This window comes from Panthera pardus, unplaced genomic scaffold (genome assembly GCF_024362965.1).
Source record: "Panthera pardus isolate Hobbes unplaced genomic scaffold, ASM2436296v1 HiC_scaffold_6, whole genome shotgun sequence".
In the NCBI taxonomy this organism is placed as follows: domain Eukaryota; kingdom Metazoa; phylum Chordata; class Mammalia; order Carnivora; family Felidae; genus Panthera; species Panthera pardus.
Window position 1 is genome coordinate 104828788 of NW_026526991.1, and position 13276 is coordinate 104842063.

The window sequence follows — 13276 nt, forward strand, 5'->3', positions numbered from 1 at the left end:
TCCAGGCTCTGAGCTGTCAGCACAGAGCCTGATGTGGGGCTCAAACCCACGAATTGTGAGATCATGTGAGATCATGACCTGATCTGAAGTCAGAGGCTTAACCGAGTGAGCCACCCAGGCACCCATCTCAGCACTTTTAATTATCCACTTCATGTTCTCATTCCCTTGAAATAAATGAGCTGTGAATTTCAAAAACATCTTACCTCCAAGCTTAATGATACAGGATAGATACCTTGGGCTTTTTTCAAATACCATTTCTAAATTCGCAAAGCAGATATTACTGTGTTCTCCATATTGTTTGATATCCTAAAGCCTTAGTTTAATTTAGAACTTAATTGAACAAGTTGATTGTTCTGAAAATCTGACCTAAATCATAAAGCTATGATATGAAAATATGGCTATTTTATTAGAGTTGATGTACCTTGATTAGTCTATATCCCTCCAAGATATCAGGCTTAATTTTTACTCATTTTCCTTAGACATACTTGATGTCTTTTATTTATTCAGTATAAAATTATCAAATGCTTTCTATGTGTAAAAGTCTGTTGCTAGACTTGATTAGATAGTAGTGAAAAGACATGCTCCCTACAGCCTCTGGAGCATATTGCCTTATGGGGAAGACAATGTAACATAATGATAAAAAGTCCATAGAAATTAATTTTGGGGACTTGAGTTTAAAAATCATATTGAAGTCTGTAGGGATCAGTCATATCGTCTAGAGGTAAAATATTAACAGAAGAACCTGGACTTAGAGCTGAGCTGTTCGAATCCTCAGTAGGTAGAGATGGGTTTGGGTAGGAGAGGGTGGTGTTTGAAAAGAAACTAAAATGAAAAGGCCAGTTGAGATGGGAGAGAAAAAGGAGAATATGGCATTATAGAAGGCAAGAGAGAAGATGGTCTCCAGAGTGGGGAGTAAGTGCATCATGGTAATGGTGCTGAGAGTCTGAGAAAGAGGACAGCATCATTGAGTGGTCTGATCCAGTGTATTCAAAATGGTCAAGAAAGAGCAGTGATCTCCCTGGGCTAAGGTAGATAGATGTCTTCCATTCTATCTTATTGACCTTGGAGATAGTAGATGGTCCTATACTGATCTATACACTTGCCTTGGCCAGTTTTTCTGTCACACACTCACCAAAATTCACTGCCCTTCACAAAGTCTTTGTAATGTCTATCTTTAGGTATATATGTGACTGATATTAAGACTTGATTATACAATGGTTACTTAAAGTGTTTCTAGTATGATCCATATATACATCTAAACTATTTTACAATTCCATTCAATATTCATGAATAAAGTACATGAATGATAAAAACAATGCTGCACATATTGGTGATGACACATATTGGTGATGAGCCTTTTCTGCTATCGTGTTTTTTAATTATAATGCCTCTTCTCTTGATAGACTGCATTTAATTTTGCTGAACTTTCTGTTTCCCTTACTCAAGAATTTAGCTCTGTATTAAATTTAGTTCTGAGTTGTTTCATTAATATTTTTTTGTAAGCTGTATTTCACCTTGATTGGCTAAATAAGATTTCAGAATAATCTGTAGTTGTCCTCAGTAAACATTTATTGTGTGCCCGTTATGGAACTGTCACTGTGCTGAGTGCTGTGATATGCTCTTTCTGTCAAAAGGTGTGTTATAGTGCAATTTGTAAGTAATTGCTGTATAAAAAAACGAAATTAGGCAAATCCCAGCAATAAGGACCTCCTAAATAAACATTATATGAAAGCATAATCTTAGCTGATTTGACTGATGGTGATGTTGCGATTAGGAAATCTCTGTTGAAAGGCTGCCTATCTTTATAAGGTTCAGATCAGATGCTTCCTCCCTTGTGAAGCCTGCCTAAATCCTCACAGTTGGTATTAATCAGGCCTCTGTTGTAATTCCATTAGACTTTGTTTCTGCTTTGATATCTGTTTTATCCTACTTTATATTACATACTAATAATTTGTGTGTTGTTCCCCCCATATATTTGAGTTTGGGAATTAGGTCTTGGTACGTTGTACATAGTTGGTTCTCTCTAAAAGTGTTTATTGATTTCAGTTGAATTGATAGATGTCCAGAACACTCATTCACAAGCATCTTAGCCTGGCCTTTGGAGTCTCCCATCAACCAAACCTTTAAGTATTTCTAACCTCATTTTTAGGTGAGATACTTCCTAGCATAGCTACTATATTCTAGAGAAGCTATAGTGTTGATGTTTCGTAAATACAGTTTGTTGATTTTCTAATCTATGCTCTTTTTCTTATACAGAATCTTTTCCTGGTGGATTTCCAGTTTTACCACCTAAACATTCTGGCTTAAAATTAATCTTTGTTTATGATCTGTACCCTGTTTTGTTATTGTCTTATCTATTGTTCCTCAGCCTATATGTTTAATTATACTTTGTCATTTTATACTTTTTAATATATTATAATTGCTTTTGTATGATTTAATCACTTTCTCTTCTGTGCTAGTTTATGTCTACCTTAGGTTAAGGGCTGTTTTAAACATATCTTTTCAGCTTTTCTTAAATATTGTCTTACATAGGCAGCCATTCACTAACTGCAGCTATAATTGTTACAATAAAATTTAAGTTACAAATTAAAAAAAATTGTATGATGCTACAATATTTAGCATTCTAGTAGTCTTTAAAATTTCATAGATTACTCTTTAAGGACTTTATATATATATATATATATATATATATATATATATACACACACACACACACACATGTTTTAAATGTTTATTTTTGAGAGAGAGAGAGAATGAGAATGAGCAAAGGAGGGGCAGAGAGAGAGGGAGACACAGAATCCGAAACAGGCTCCAGGCTCTAAGCTGTCAGCAAAGAGCCTGACACGGGGCTCAAACCCACGAACCATAGGATCGTGACCTGAGCTGAAGTCAGACGCCCAACCAGCTGAGCCACCCAGGCACCCAGGACTTCAAATATTTTAACAAAGAAATGTTATCTGCAGTTAGTTGAGAATATTTACCTTATATGTTTTTATTTTTTAAGTAGTAGCACTCACTTTGTCTTTTGACAAAACTACAAGTTTTAGTCATATTCTAATAAGACAAACTAGACTGAAGGTGGGTAGGGATGAAGCTCGGTTTGATAGTGGTTTGGTGCTTTGTTTTTATTCATAACAAAGATAAGTATTTGAACTTAACCTTGAGAGAGGGTACTGTCACAGAGATTAATGGGACTGCTGAAAGAACACTGTGGCTCTTGTGAGTCAACTCTCCTGAGACCAATGAATATTAACAATAAAGTTCAAAGAAAATGAAAACAATAGAAATAGTGACAGGAAAACTTTATGTATATTTAGACATATTCTCTTTTCAGAAGCATTATCAGTGAAACATTTGTGTTTTTCTTTAAAAATTGATTGGATTTGCTGTAACAAACATTCTTCCATTTGGGTAAGAGATGTTTTTCCTTTCTGAAATGAAGACTACTTATGTTTGGTTTTCACATTGGCCATGGGGGTAATTATTTAAGAAAACATTAAAAAAATTAAGATTCTCTGATCTCTTTCTAGAACTAGTATGTGATGTGTCACCTAATATATTAGGTACCTGTAATATATTAATGATGTTCTTGTAAAAATCAATTTTGGTTCCTTAACAAATATTCTCCTTGACCTATTTAAAGATTTAATCCTATGTCATTTCTTCCTCTTTAATTTTTTTCTTTGGCAAAATAGGTCTTTTTCTGTCTAGAATATGGACATAGGTGGGTGTTTATGGTGTTCTCAAGAAATATTAAATGGATTTAGGGATCACACTGGGAAAGTATATACAAATTAGATCCATTTTTACAACCTTGTGCATAGTTGCTGGAATTAAGTTGAAAATTTGGCTTTCCTGTAGGTGAAGCACCTACTCAAATTTTTGGCATGTGTGCAGTTTTTAAAAGGTTTTAGCCCAAACTGTGCTGCTTTTTACCATTTAGAAAACAAAAAACAAGTCATAAAATTATTCTAAGGAACTCTACAGTGGTTGAAATAGACTCTGCAGATACTTTTCTCTCTGGCCAAAGTTCAGTTCTATTTGATTGCCAGTGAAATTTACCGAAAGAATGTTTATTGATAATATTCATGTGTAGTCTACTAAGATGCTTCCTACTGTTAAGGTTAGCCCTATTCTCTCTCTCTTTTTTTTTTTTTTTAAATATTTATTCATTTTTGAGAGAGAAAGAGGCAGAGAGAAAAGGAGACACAGAAACCAAAGCAGGCTCCAGGCTCTGAGCTATAAGCACAGAGCCCGATGGAGGGCTTGAACTCATGAACATTGAGATCTGACCTGAGCTGAACTCAGACGCTTAACCAACTGAGGCACCCAGGTGCCCAAAGGTTAGCCCTATTCTATGGGAACTTTTAGCCACATCCTTTTAGCTTATTATAAGAATGCTCCCCATAAAATAATGGCTGGTTAAAGTTACATTTGGCACTAAAATTCTTACAAGTACTATATCCTCACCTCAGTAAAATTAATGGTTTTTTTTTTCATTGACTAGAGTACTGCAGATACCTCATTTTATTTTTATTTTTATTTTTTTTAATTTTTTTTAATATATGAAATTTATTGTCAAATTGGTTTCCATACAACACCCAGTGCTCATCCCAAAAGGTGCCCTCCTCAATACCCATCACCCACCCTCCCCTCCCTCCCACTCCCCATCAACCCTCAGTTTGTTCTCAGTTTTTAACAGTCTCTTATGCTTTGGCTCTCTCCCACTCTAACTTCTTTTTTTTTTTTTTTCCTTCCCCTCCCCCATGGGTTTCTGTTAAGTTTCTCAGGATCCACATAAGAGTGAAACCATATGGTATCTGTCTTTCTCTGTATGGCTTATTTCACTTAGCATCACACTCTCCAGTTCCATCCACGTTGCTACAAAAGGCCATATTTCATTTTTTCTCATTGCCACGTAGTATTCCATTGTGTGTATAAACCACAATTTCTTTATCCATTCATCAGTTGATGGACATTTAGGCTCTTTCCATAATTTGGCTATTGTTGAGAGTGCTGCTATAAACATTGGGGTACAAGTGCCCCTATGCATTAGTACTCCTGTATCCCTTGGATAAATTCCTAGCAGTAAATTAATGGTTTAATCCTTTCCTTTGTGTTGTTGTGGAGACTCCTCCTTTGTATTTGGAAAGTGAAGTCTGTAATAAGATTCTAATTTTTAAGAGAGAGCAGAAGCAGGCTTTATATATCCCTTTTGCTAAGACCTCAAAGGCAAAAGTCATCCTCTTATAGACCACATCAGTTATTCATTATTTTAAATAAAAGGTTATCTTTGGCATGTTTGGTAAAGACTTTGAAAATTTATGCTTGTTCTTTTAATAAGCATTATATTTTATTTTATTTTATTTTATTTTTGAGAGAGAGAGAGAGAGAGATGCACACAAGCACGGGGAGGGCAGAGAGAGAGGGAGAAGGAATCTGACCGCACAGAGCCCAACGTGGGGCTCAATTTCACAAACTACAAGATCATGACCTGAGCCATAATCAAGAGTCAGTCACTCAGTCAACTACCCCTGTGCCCCTCTATAAGCATTATTGATCAGAGGAGACATGTACTAGGATTAGGCTAACCCTAAGTCCTTGCTCAAGTTTTTGATACCAGAATTTTTAAGATAAGAACCTGGCTCATCTACATGGGATATTTTTACTATATATTCTGTAAAATTTATGTAGGGGTGCATGCCATCAGTGCGGAGCCTGCTTGAGATTCTCTCTCTGCCCTTCCCCCCTCAAATAAATAAAAAAGCACCATTGTATATGTATATATTTCTATTTCTTTAATGAAATGCACCTGCTCTTGTTTGACTTTGATTTTTAAAAATTAAGGTTATAACAGAGTTCAACTTTGAGTGCGGGAGATGTTTGAGGGACTATGGACAGAAGGGGGAAGAAAATACCTTTAAATTTTATGCCAAAGCATTTCCTTAAAATAAAAAATAGTTGGTGTATAACCAAATTCTGTCTCTGTGTTAGGGTGGCTTTCTTTTCATAAAATTGACTTCATCAGTGCATCTAGCTTCAATTTTTTTCTCCCAGTTAGCATCTAAGCAGTTGGTAATTGAATTCTGACATGTTGAATGATTCTAATGAAATCTTCTGCATGTGTTTGTATGCTTGGAGGATGGGGAAAAGAGAGGAAGAATAAGCAGTGGGGTTGAGAGTAATAAAAAATTACTGTCTTTTTATGTTAAGGATAATGGATAGCAGTTAACATTAATATCTTTCAGAACATGTTAAAGCTTCTCTGATAAGTGGTGTTTATTCCAAAGAAGCAACTCTTACTATTAACCCAAATAAATGACCTCCATAACCAAGGCAGAGTTCAAGTTGGGAAAGTGATGAGTGAACATGGGAGGCTGGGTTACCTTGGAGAATCTTTGTGAGATTTGCAGTGACCTTCCCTCTGCTGTTGACAGAGGGAGAAGCTTAAGAAGATCTGTCATTATCCAGTGATTTCTTTCTTTCTTTTTTTTTTTTTATGTTTGTTTATATTTGAGAAAGAGAGAGGGAGGGAGGGAGGGAGGGAAGAGCAGAGGGAGAAGGAGACACAGAATCCAAAGCAGGCTCCAGGCTCTGAGCTGTCACCACAGAGCCTGATTCTGGGCTTTAACTCAAAAACCATGAGATCATGACCTGAGCCGAAGTTGGAGGCTTAACTTATAGAGCTACCCAAGTCCTCCTCAGGTGACTTCTTCTTATGGTACTGTAGTATTGTACCGTTTTTCCTTTTAATTGTGAGGAAGATGTTTGAAGAGAACAAAAAATTATTTTTAATTGCTGGGGTTTTTTTTTGTTTGGTTTGCCTTTGCTGTCCTTAACTAATGTTTGATTTGAAGGAAAGGCTGTGGAGACTAGAGTCTTAGAGCTGCAGTGGTATATAGTTGATGTTGACAGAGCTGATGTCAAGAAGCAAAGTTCAGATGAGTCTATTAGGGGAATTAGTAGTATGGGATTTGCTAGAATCTGGTCTTCTTGTTAATTTGCCTCAAGTTACAGCTGCCACAGCTTTTGCCCTAATCTCATTCGACTATAGGAGTCTTCTTATTTAAGGATATGAAGAATTCTTTGGTAGCTTCCCACTTCCTCTCTCCCTCTACCATACCCCCAGAACTAGTCATACACACCCCCTGCTTTGAACCCTATATTCTGTAAATGAAGTGATCTTATTTGACCTTATTTGATAAGTGTAGTTGTCATAGTAAGTAGGCTTCAGCACCTAATCTCATGGTAGGAAAACTGGTCTTTGTTAGTTTTGATGAGTGCAAACATAACTTACAGCAGTTGAAGTAAAATTCTAAAGATATTGCTCTCATTTTAAGTGATACAAACTATTTAAAATGGTAAAGCATGTTCCTTTCCTGTCTCCAGGTGGCTTTTAAGTGAGTTGTCTGTGGTATACAGTACATTCTAAATTTAAGGTTGCCTAAATTCGTTAAATAGAGTGAAATTCCAAGTTCGAGCAGGTGAATGAAATTGAAGTTTCTTCCTCTATGTGTTTTTTCCCCCCACCCTGCCAATTTAACGTTTTTCTAAATAGTGAGGGCTAGACAGTTGGCTAACTCCAAATAGTACAAATAATTCCTCTCTATGTAATTTTAAATTAGACTGTTTTTTTTTTTTTTTGCTAAATTTTGTGATTTTTTTCCCCCTTAAGAGTAAAATCAATCATAATGAAAATTCATAGGGAATTCATAGGTGAGGGCCAATTTCCTTAAAAATGGGTTTGTTCCCAAAAGAAAGAAACTTAACTAAAATGTGAGGACTAAACCCATTAGTATTCTCTATTACATATAGCTATTTAAACATTTGCCCAGTAATTTTTTCAGTTGACCTTTGATTGATTGGCATATCAAGTATTCTTAGTACTGAACTACTAACAAATTAAGTTGGATTACTTTAATTTTTACCATAATCATAAGAAAATATTTCACTAGAGGAGTGCCTGGGTGGCTCAGTTGGTTAAGCCTCTGACTTCGGCTCAGGTCACAATCTCTCAGTTGGTGAGTTTGAGTTCCGCATTGGGCTGTGTGCTTACAGCTCAGAGCCTGGAGCCTGCTTCAGATTCTGTCTGTCTCTCTGTCTCTGTCTCTGTCTCTGTCTCTGTCTCTCTCTCAGAAACAAACATTTTAAAAAATTTATAAAACAAATATTTCATTAGAACTCAATCCCATCATGAGTTTTATTCTGAATAATTGTTGACAAAATGTATATTTTGCTGATAGCCAATGGATATCCCAATTTTGTGAAGTCTGCTTAATATTTGTCTTTTACATTTTAGGTAATCTAGTGTTAATTTGGTTCCATTTTAGTATACTCTCATAGCAAAAGCTATGTCTTTCTAGTAAGACCCTGTTATCCTAACAGGTATTCTACTCTCAAGCAGTTATGATATTCACTGTTATCATGCTTCATTGCTTCATTTGATAATTCAGTTTTCTTATACTAAAGGTATACTCTAACATGCTATGATAATCATCTTCCAAGATGGCCCCAGATCATTGTCACCTCCTGGTGTTTGAGCCTTTGTGTATCCTCTCCTACATTGTGTCAGGATTAGTCTATGTGAACAGTAGAAAATGTCAGAAGTGATAGTATGTGACATCTGAAGCTAGATCATAAAAGACATTGATGCGTCTGCCTTGTTCTCTTGGATCACTTGCTATGAGGAAAGCTAGGCGCCATATCGTAATGACACTAAGGCAGCCCTGTGGAGAGGAACAGAGACCCCTTGCCAGTAGGTATCACCAACTTGCCAACCATGTAAATGGAAGCAGAGGACTGAATCCTGACTGACGTATTGACTGTAACCCCATGAGAAACCAGAACTGTTTGGCTAAGCTGTTTTTGAGTTCCGGACCCACAGAAGCTGTGTGAGATTAAAAAAATGTTCACTGTTGTTTTAAGCAGCTATGTTTTGAGGCAACTTATTATATTACAGTAAACAGCTAATACTAGGCACTTTATATCTTAGGTATTAAAGTGATATGCCATATGCTGAATTCTTTTTCCTTTAAATCCATAGTTTGTTTTTCTCTGTTGGCAGAATAGTTAGTGCTATTTGAATTAGGGCTTGGTGCTGTGTCTTACACATATGCTGTTGGGATGTTTAAACTTTTATCTCAAAAATGTTCTTATTAAAATATACCATCATTACCTAATGACTGGAAAAGAATTTCTTTAAAAATATTTCTTAATGTTTTATTTATTTTTGAGAGAAAGAGAGAGAGAGATAGGGTATGAACAGGGGAGGGGCAAAGAGAGAGGGAGATACAGAATCTGAAACAGGCTTCAGGCTCTGAGCTGTCAGAGCCTGACACGGGGCTTGAACTCATGAACCTCAGGATCATGACCTGAGCCGAAGTCGGACGCTTACCCGACTGAGCAACCCAGGCGCCCTGGAAAAGAATTTCTGATAATTTTGACATGCTATACAAATTATTGGCATGAAAAAATTCAACTTTTGAGTAAAAAAACGAGGAAGAGAGTGTCTTAAAATTCGTATATGTTTTTTCACCATTAGCACTATCTTGCAGTATATTTGCCCAGACTGTTCTCTTTCCATAGTATATAGTTAACCCATATGTTTAGAGTATCCGTACCTGAAATAGTTACCGCATTTATAACTATTGCCAGAAATTCTTGTATTTTTACTAATTTATTTGCATTACGTGCTTCTCTTTTAACATATTTTTAAATTTGATATTGTTTTTTTTTTCTGAACAATACCTATTTATATCATTTACAAAGTGAAATAATGCTACATGGCTGACAGTTGTGATAGCCCTCAATCTCATTCTTGTCTAACCTGGATTCCTGCTCCCCTGAGACAAGTACTTTCACCGTTTTGGTTGTTTCTTCTGTTTACTTCTCCCTTTCCAAATAACATTCTTATATTGTTGTTTTCTTATTTTCCTTATTTGGACATTAGTTACCTACTGACTTCTTACCATGAATGATAAGGAATTAGCCTTTTAATGCAAGTTATCACACACACTTCCCTCCTTCCATCTTGTAGTTTATTAAGTTTTACCTTATTATGTCTCAGGCACGTAGTATATTATGATTACATTTCCTTTAGTTTACCTTTAGTTTTTCCTGTTGATAACAACAGCTTTCGGTTTTTAAATTTGTTTTATTATGTATTTGTATACATATCACCAGTTTATTCCCAAATTCCTTTCTCCTACTCTAACATTCCTTTCATTATTGGTACTATTGTAGAATACATCAGCCCTTATTTATTAACCTGGTAATCTATTCATCCACCGTTTTTTCTTGGAAACACCGTTCCGTGAGTATCTATCCTCTCCTCCAAATTGTAATTATTCTCTAAGCTTGTCATTACCTCTAGGTTCCCTTCACCACTCATTTGTGGTAGACTCCTTTTTTTCTGGATCCCATGTCTTCCTCTTTGTATGTTTACTTCTTAAGTTTGTTGGAGCACATTCCTACTAACTTTCTGAGAGAGTTTGTGGTATGAAGTAAATTCTTCCCTTACATTTGAATGATAGTTCGGATATAGAATTTTAGATCGGAAAGCATCTTTCCTTCAGAGTTTTGAAGGTATTACTTCAGTGGTCTTCTAGTTCCCTAATGTGTTTCCAATAAAAAATTCCAGTACCTTCCAGTTTTTTATTCTTTGTGGGTGATCATTTTTGGTCTTTCCAAACTTTTAAAAATCTTTTCTCTAGTATTCTAAACTTAAAAAAAAAAAAGAGAGAGAATACCCATATTATGGTCTAAGTGTAGAAAATGTCACCGAAAGTGTAACAACAAGAACAGATAATTATAAATATGATCTGTCAGTGTGTTTAGGTGTGCCAGTGTGCCAGTATTTGTAGAACTGAAAGATTCTATTCATTTTTGGCATTTAGATACTTTATTAAATGAAACAGATTCATTTTATTTTATTAAATGAAAATTTATTAATATTTAATTTATTAAAAATTCATTAATGTTTTATTAAATGAAACAGTTTCAAGGTGTGTAATTCAGTACAAAGGAAACTTCCTTGGTTTACCTTATCAGACATCTATTAAGATTCTGAAAATAAAGCTGGAGCCAAATTTTACTCACTAGACGGATTAAGTAGTTATGGACTTTATTGGTGTTGGTTTTGAAGGTGATGAGGGTATTTGGTGTCTTCATTCTTCTGTTACTACCCTGGTTTATTACAGCTTCCTTAGAGCAAATGGTTCCATACTTAGTTTTACATTGATCTTAGATAGTATAAGTTATGTAATTTTTCGTATTTCATGAATATTGTTTAATAGTTTTCTTCTTTTTATTTATGGTGTTTCTTGGCTTTTGTTCTTTGTCCTTACTATGGACACAGATTTTGAGCAAGGCTTTGTTTACCACAAAGTCCAGAAAACTTTTAGAAAAAAATTTTTTTTCTTAAGTTTATTTTGAGAGAGAGATAGAGGGAATCTCAAGCATGCTCCACACTGTCAGCACAGAGTGCAATGTGTGGCTTTAACTCACAAATCTTGAGATCATGACCTGAGCCGAAACCAAGAATCAGATGCTTAACCGACTGAGCCACCCAGGTGCCCCCTCTGGAAAACTTTGCTTAAATAAATGACCTGGTGCACTGAGCTCATATGGTAGACTGATTTTCTTACTGGTTTTGATGAAACTTTCAGTATGAAAACCTGTACTGATTATCTGCATTATGATAAATTATTAAGTAAACTCTCTCTAAAAAAGTTTTACTGATAAAACTGCAAAGCTGCAGTCCATGCAGAAATGCAGATAAGCCTGTTTGTTTGAAATAGGTTCTGGGAAGTTCTTTGGGATAATTTAGATTAGAATAACAGAAGCCTCTCAGGAGATCTTCAAAAGACAGCTTAAGAGTGAAGAAAATAACTGGACAAAAACATAATTCTGAGTTATTCACAACCAGTTGATAATGGGAAACATTAGTGATTCTTTTTGCTTACAATTTGTAATTCAAAATCCCATTTGAGAGGACTGAACTCACTGATCTGTCTCTTTCTACATAATCCTTCTGTTACATTTCATTTTCTTTGAATTGAAACTACCTTGGCCTTTGTTTTTACTGGCATCATTTCATTTCCCCTGGCGTTGTTTTAGGAACCTTCAGCTGAAGCTTCAACGGTTTTAGAAGCTGCACTCTTCTACTCATGGCAAGCCACCTGGAAGCATTAAGATTTCAAGAAAGCATTTTTTGATAGAGCTAAACTGTCCTGTACAAGGCAGAACCTTACTTACAGGACCAAATCAGGGTATTTTATAACATTTTCTACTAGAAGAATGAACACTTAAAAAAAAGGGGGGGGGGGGAACATGGCATGCATTACTGAAATGTGAATATTCTTTTTTTTAAAGATGCTATTCTTTTAGTGCTGGAAGAAAAATCTGACTAACCTTTGACAGATTTCAAGTTCTGGATTTTTGAAGACAAAGTTGTTAGGAAGGACTTTCTGTGCCTTGCACTTATAAAAGTGAACTACAATCTAATTAAGTGAGAGTTGCACAAAAAAAAGACAAAATCCTTTCATATCTTTTACTGATGGCAAGTATTCTGAAAGTTGGAGAATGTTTTAGTAACTCTTGTTCTTGTGTTTTTAATTTAATTGTATTAATAAAAGGCAGCACTTTATTTTTAATCTTTTGGTTCTAGAAGAATTTAAAGAGGAAATGCTTATAATCTGATGAATCTAATTCTTAATATTGCTTGGCCTTTGCTTCATTTATCCTTCTTATTTTAAGATCTTTCCTTTATTACATGTTCTTAAAGTCCTATAGGATTTTGTCTTTCTGATAGAAATCCATATTTACCTTCCCAAGAGTTAATTTTTCAGCTTATTTAGAATATCAATGCTAGTGGGAATTGGTTGGCTAATGAAATTACTCATCCTTAGCCAGATCACTTATATCCAGTTATCATATTTAGTTTTCTCATATGAAATTAAGAGAAAACTTTGCTGTCTTTAAATCATTAGGAAACATCACTTTCATTTCTTTTTTTCTAAATTAGTTTGCTAATGAGTGTCTATATGAAGAATATAATCTGAAGAATCATGCTGTTTATCTAACTTTTTCATCTAGGCTAAACTTTTCAGGGAGAGAGAATGTTTTCGTATTGTGTCTTACTACTTAGGCTTCATCAAAGCTGGCTTAAAGCCCAGTTTAGAGAGTAGTTCAAAAACAGCTTTGTGTTTTTAAGTAATCAAGCCCTTGCTGTGTGTGCTGCTTAACACAGTTTTATTCTCTGTGTTACAGAGAACAA

At 35.2% G+C, this 13276-nt stretch overlaps 1 protein-coding gene across 13 annotated transcripts in view; it reads left to right on the forward strand.

Moving 5' to 3' along the window:
- Positions 1–13276, forward strand: part of ERC1 (ELKS/RAB6-interacting/CAST family member 1) — a 516510-nt gene that overhangs the window by 230728 nt on the left and 272506 nt on the right. The gene's annotated exons all lie outside the window — the stretch shown is intronic.